At 42.6% G+C, this 6720-nt stretch overlaps 1 protein-coding gene across 1 annotated transcript in view; it reads left to right on the top strand.

Annotated features, from left to right (window-relative positions):
• Positions 1–1509: 1509 nt before the first annotated feature.
• DNAJC5B (DnaJ heat shock protein family (Hsp40) member C5 beta) overlaps positions 1510–6720 on the top strand; it is a gene marked incomplete at its 3' end in the record, with an annotated part of 67989 nt that continues 62778 nt past the window's right edge. The window contains exon 1 of the mRNA XM_082674577.1: positions 1510–1551. The remainder of the gene's footprint in view (positions 1552–6720) is intronic.

Below are 6720 nucleotides of genomic sequence, written 5' to 3'. Positions count from 1 at the left end.
TCATTTTGTGTACAGATAATAAAAAGTTGTAGGGGCACCTTGGCCTCAATATGTAAACATATAAAACAAATTATAATGGATAACTCCTTTCAGCCGTTGACACTTTAAACTATAATAGGCTCAACAGCATGCGGGAGCCGGTTAGCACCAGTGGATGAGGGCCACGCATTGTTAAATTTTCTGGAATTTTTGCAAGCCAGGTATTATGTTGGTAGATTGAAGTAGGCCCAGGAGGGAATAGTTACACCATGGAAATCTGCAAACACTACATACTAGGGCATTTTCTCCCCTGGAAATCTGGTTGTTAAACTTTTTCCAGCACACCACTGAATAGGCCTAAATATAACCTCCAAATCTGCCCAACTTTACGGTCCTGTTGTGAGTTTAACTGTGACACTAAAAGAGATATGTCCTAATCCCCAGTACCTGTGAATGTGACCTTATTGAAAGCAGGGTTTCTGCATATGTAGTTAAGATGTAAGTTAAGATGAGGGCATCCTGGAGTAGGGTGGGTCCTCAATCCAATATGACTGTAGTCTATAAGAGGAGCTGCAGAGACAGACACACACACAGGAAAACACCATGTGAAGGCAGACACAGGGGGACTGCCATGGTGACAGAGGCAGAGACTGAGGTATGCCAAGGATTGCCAGCAACACCAGAAGCTAAGAGGATGTCGTGAAATATGTTCCCTCAGAGCTACCAGAAGGAGCCCACCTAGCCAACAACACCTTGATTTCAGACTTCCGACCTCCAGAACTGTGAGACAATAGGCGTACGTTGTTGTAAGTCACCCAGTTTGTGCTACCTTGTTCAGCATTGCTAGAAAACTATACACCTGCCACGCCATCAAGTTTGGGCACAAGGCAAGTGGAAGCTCCCCAGTGTGAGCTGTGAGGGAAGGTCCCTATTCCCTGTGCTCTGGCTCCCAGGGAACCTTCTCTCCTACGTCCTCTGGACGTATGTTCCGTGCAGTCATCTGCTACTCCTTGTTAGCTGCCTTGTATTGTGGATTATGCTTTTAAGTGTAGACGTGTTGCCTCCTCTTCTAGGTGGTAACCAGAAGTTGTAAACTCAGACGCCTCGCGCATGGGTCAAGGTTGCTGACTGACGCTGGGGGAGCCACTGTGGACTGGAATGTGCGTCTGCCTTTAAATAAAACACTTACCCACCCTGTTGGCCAAGGAAAACCTGACTAAGACCTGCCATCTGGGGACCTATGCAATGTGCCAGAGAGAGAGGGAACGTCTCTTGGCCTTTGCCTTCCCCGGCAGCAACCAGCAGGCATTGATTCACTGTTTGTGAATTTGCCTCCTGGATCTCGTGGGTCTTCTGTCCTGGTCCAGCAAGTGGGTCTGAGACCTCAGAATTTCAACAATTGCCCTAAAGTGTCCCCCTTCAGACAGAAACTTCAAAACAGGTTTTTATAGGGTTATGATTTAAATCCCCTAGCTGACTAGCTACTCCACACTCCTGCAAAACTTCAGCTTCAGAACATGGCAGAAGGGCGGCATTCCCTCTAGACACGGCTTGCCCCACCCTGATGTTTCCATGAGTATTTTTCTTGGTGACTCTCACAATCTCAGGTGGCTGAGGGAGAGGCGTCAGGGATACTGAAAAGAAATGGTGATTTGGGGTGAGGAATCTTTTGAAGTTGAAACTGTTTATAGTTCATAACTTTTTGAACACCAGAGGGCGATACAGGCACACAGATAGAGCTGCTCTGCCTCGCTTTTTTAATGTGAGACCAAATGCTGAACATTGCTCATTTGACTCTTTTGCTCGGGTCTCTAAGAAAGTTACACAGAAGGCTTTTGAGACCATTTTCCGGATGTCCAAGCCCTGGGGCTGGTACACCCACCGAAGGGTGCTGGGTAGGGTTACAGCTTCCTTTGTGGGGAAGCACTTGTCACTCACCCTCCCACCCCATCCTGAGACTGTCTAGTTCCGGTCAGCTCTTTGGGAGGTTTGGACTGTGTCCCAGTTAAGAGCTAACTTGTGCAGGGACCCAGCTTGTTACTTCCAGGGCCATTCATTTAAAACTGGTTTCATGAGTTCTACTTAGTATCTGGCCCTGAGAGAACTGAGAAGCCTGAGAGAGGAGACCCCATGAGGAGGGATGAGGGATTGCAGAGGTCCTAAGGTTATCACCTGGGCGGCTCGTGGGGCTTTGGTGACGGTGGCCCGCCGACCAGTCTGCATGTCTGTGGTCTTGGACCAGCTCCCACCAGTGACCTCTGATTGTGAGGACGGTTTGGCAGAATGTTCATGGTTTCTGGAGCATTATGGAAAGCTGTGTATGCCTCACGGAAGAGTCCGGGAGCAGCTGCAGTAGAGCAGTTGGGGATGCCCATGGGAGGCCTGACAGTGGTGGTGAGGGCCCTGGGAAGGGGCAACTGAGCTCAGCTTTGGAGTCTGAGGCCTGTGAGGAGAGCTTAAGCTGCACAAGTGCCCATCTAGGTGGGCAGCAGGGAGACCAGCATCAGGGCCCATCTAATTCTGCAGGCCTAGAAACCATGGGTGTGTGTGTGCAGTTGTGGAAAAATCTGCACCTGACTATGTAACTCATTCAGAAAGGAGCCTGTCTACCTTCACCCACTGGGAGAGGCGGTTCAGCTTTAGCTGTTCAGTTCTGGGCACCTTCCAGAGGCATTCAGCAGAGACAGAGACTGTTCTTAGCAATGATATGTTGTCAATAATAAAGCACCACTTACTACACAAGATAGAAGAAGGCTTTGCAGACCAAAAAGCTGTGCTAATGGGTTGATTACAATTTGGTGGGCTCTAGTTGTTCATCTGAAAGAGAAAACTTCAGCAAAATGAGGGGAAAATGTGTATCTACAATAGAGGGCACAAAGTCATTGCCACTATCCCAGTGAGTAAGTTGAAATGTACCACTGGAAAACGCAGTGTGGACACTAGAAATTGGTGCAAGGCCATGATGTGTTTGGCGCACAACAGGGGACTGCGCTGCTTCCCAGTCCTGTGATTGTTGCAGGGGCCTGGCCACGTGCACTAACAAGAGAGGATTCCCCGCCATTTGTGATTCTATCTCTCAATTCAGCCTTTGAAATTAACAAGGATTTAAAGGCACAGATTTGGAAGCAGAGCACTTAGACTGGATCCCAGTTCCAGCTTTCTGCCCCTCATTATTGATGTTCATGCTTGGGGGAAGTGATATGACCACAGGTAGTCAGTTATCTCTTTCTTAAAATGGACACTGAGTGTCAGATAATGTATTTCACTTGTGAAAAAACTTATTAGGAAATTACCAAGGGTGGTTTAAGTGCAGTTATTCATCTCTAGAGGGAATCCTTCAGTATTTCCTTCACTTTCAAACACATGTCTGTTACCTGGGCTGGGTGAGGCTTCATTTGAAGGTGGGCTTTATTAGAGTTAAAGATATGCCTTTAGGCCAGTCCTATTAAACTAGCACTTAAATGCCCCCCAAAACAGGAATGACAACTATTTTGGTTTCTACGTACTCTGCTGGTTTTGTAGTCCGTTTAGCCACATTTAGATGACAATTTGTAGAACAATCACTGTATTGGAAACCTTATTGAAAAGAAATTTTGCCTTGAGCAAAAGTTTATGTCTTTGTTTTTATCTTCTATCTTTTTAAGCTAATTAACATAAGAGACATCTTGAGCTAAGGTGAATGGGGAACAACCATCGGCAAAATCAAGGATCAACGCTCTGCTTACAGACATTTTGTCAAATAAACACTTCTGTTGGACTTGAAGTCTTGGTTTATCACGGCAATTGCTTACTGTAAGTAAGCAACAAGGTGTTTAAATTTCACATCTGTGAAGTACATGTTATGTTTCCTAGCAGCGGACAAGACGCAGTCAATATTTTTTCAGTAATACAGGTCTCAGATTCAGGGCTTTACTTAACCAAATAAATACTGTCCTTGACACTGAACTACTTACTGGACCTCATTAATGAACGTGCTTATTGGTAGTTCCTTGTTTAAAGCCATTACTACAAAATTTTTCTTGAGCTTTAAAATATGCTCCATCTGGCTCATTCACAGATTGATAAGCAAGGGAATATAGCAGGCAACAACCCCCTGGAATTAGACTGTGAATTCCTGAAGCAAAGCTCCCTGGTGAGTTACAGCTTGGGCTGTGAAATCAGTCAGCCTGGTTTCAAAGCCTGCGTCCAGCTGCTTTGGGCAATTCATTCAGCCTCTCCAATCTTATGTTCCTCCTCTGTAAAATAAGGATATGAAAGTACCCACCTTATAATTTTGTAGGGTTCCAATGAGAGAATCTAGTTAACATGCTAGTTACTATCATCACCAGCACCACCATCACCACCTCTGAAACCCTCACAACCCCCAGTATAATGGCCTTGCGGTATATTCATCACATAGCTCATTCTACCTACTGATGAATTACAGATTTGGGATGAAATCTACCAGGATTGCCCATTCTTCCAGCATACTCTGTTTCAATTTTAGGGGGCAGAGAGAGAGAGGACCATCTTAAAAATTGCTCAACCCCCAACCCTAGAAAATAATCATTAGATTTGTGTTTATAAAAGTACCTAGTATCCTTCTTGGCACACCTATACTAGGTATTTGATAAAAGGTCTGAGAGATAAAAAGGGTTCATATTTTATTACTCTTTTACAGAGAAGACACAGGTTTAAAGTGACTTGCCCAGAGTCTACAGGAATGTTGTTTTGGGATACTCCTTCTTGATTTAAACTATGCAAAGCCAAATTTTATTTTCTGTTGAATCACACAGATGCTATTATCTTTGCTTAAGTGTTTTCTTAGGAAATCCAGGCAATGGAAAATTCCTCTAGAGAGCTGCTTGGTCGACAAGTGCTTTCCGTGTTACTTAACTAAAGCTGTCAGGTCCAGTGAATAAGGAAACTAGTCAGCACTGGCTCTTAATGTGGGCAGCTCTACAGAAACACCTGGAGCCCTAAAAGTGCCTGAGCCAGGCCCACTCTGCAAGATTTTGCTTTGGGATAAATCTGAGAGATGTTGCTTTTGGACAACATGGGTGGGGTCTAGACATCAGAAATCTTAAAATCTTTCCAAGTGATTCTAGAAAGAGCTCCTATCTAGTTCTTCCCCCTTAGTCTTCTATGATTCTTTTTAAAACTGAAGTATAGTTGATTTACAACATTATATTAATTTCAGGTATATAGCATAGTAATTCAGTGTTTTATAGATTATATTCCATTTAAAGTTATTACAATTAATGGCCATATTTCCTTGTACTGTACAATGTCCTTGTTGCTTATTTATTTTACACATAGTAGTTTGTATCTCTTAATTCCATACCCCTATCTTGTCCCATCCTCCCTTTCCTCTCCCTACTGGTAACCACTAGTTTGTTCTCTATATCTGTGAGTCTGTTCCTGTTTTGTTATATTCATTCATTTGTTTTATTTCTTTAGGTTCCACATACAAGTGATAACACTTGTCTTTCTCTGTCTGACTTACTTCACTAAGCATAACACCCTCTAGGTCCATCCATGTTGCTGCAAATGGCAGAATTTCATTCTTTTTTTTACAGCTGAGTAATATTCCATTGTGTGTGTGTGTGTGTGTGTGTGTGTGTGTGTGTGTGTGTGTGTGTGTGTGTGTATCTTGGCTATTGTGAATAATGCTGCTCTGACATTGGGGTGCATGTATTTTTTTAGAATTAGTGTTTTTGTTTTCTTTGGATATATACCTAGCAGTGGAATTGCTGGATCATATGGCAGTTCTATTCTTAGTTTTTTGAGGAACCTCTGTACTGTTTTCCATAGTGGCTGCACCAATTTACATTCCCCCCAACAATGTAGGAGGGCTCCCTTTTCTCCACATCCTTGCCAAAATTTCTTATTTGTAGACTTTTTGAAGATAGCCAGTTGCACAGGTGTGAGGTGATATCTCACTGTGGTTTTAATTGCATTTCTCTGATGATTAGCAATGTTGAGCATTTTTTCAAGTGTCTGTTGGCCATCTGTATATCTTCTTTGGAAAAATGTCTATTCAGTTCTTCTACCCATATTTTTCACTGGGTTGTTTGTTTGGATATTAACCCCTTGTCAGTCACACCATTTGCAAATATTTTCTCCCATTCTCTAGGTTGTCTTTTTGTTTTGTCAATGATTTCCTTTGCCGTGCAAAAGATTTTAAGTTTAATTAGGTCCCATTTGTTTATTTTTACTTCTGTTTCTTTTGCCTTAAGAGACAGATCCAAAAAGATATTGCTGCTATTTATGTCAAGGAGTGTTCTGCCTATATTTTCCTCTAGGAGTTTCATAGTATTTGGTCTTACATTTAGGTGTTTAATCCATTTTGAGTTTATTTTTGTGTATGATGTCAGAGAATGCTCTAATTTCATTCTTTTATATGTAGCTGTCCAGTTTTCCCAACACCACTTATTGAAAAGACTGTCTTTTCTCCATTGTATATTCTTGCCTCCTTTGTCGTAGACCATAAGTTCGTGAGTTTATTTCTTGGCTCTCTATTCTGTCCCATTGATCAATATATTTGTTTTTGTGCCAGTACCACGCTGTTTTGCTTACTGTAGCTTTATCGTACAGTCTGAAGTCAGGAAGCTTGATACCTCCAGCTTTGTTCTTTTTTCTCAAGATTGCTTTGGCAATTCAGGGTCATTTGTAGTTTCATATAACTCTTAGGATTATTTGTTCTACTTCTGCGAAAAATGTTATTGGTATTTTGATAGAGAATGCATTGTATCTGTAGAT

The sequence above is a fragment of the Grampus griseus genome (genome assembly GCF_964374135.1).
Source record: "Grampus griseus genome assembly, chromosome: 17".
NCBI lineage: Eukaryota > Metazoa > Chordata > Mammalia > Artiodactyla > Delphinidae > Grampus > Grampus griseus.
The sequence above is the reverse complement of the archived record's forward strand: the minus strand, read 5'-3'. Positions and strand labels throughout refer to the sequence as shown.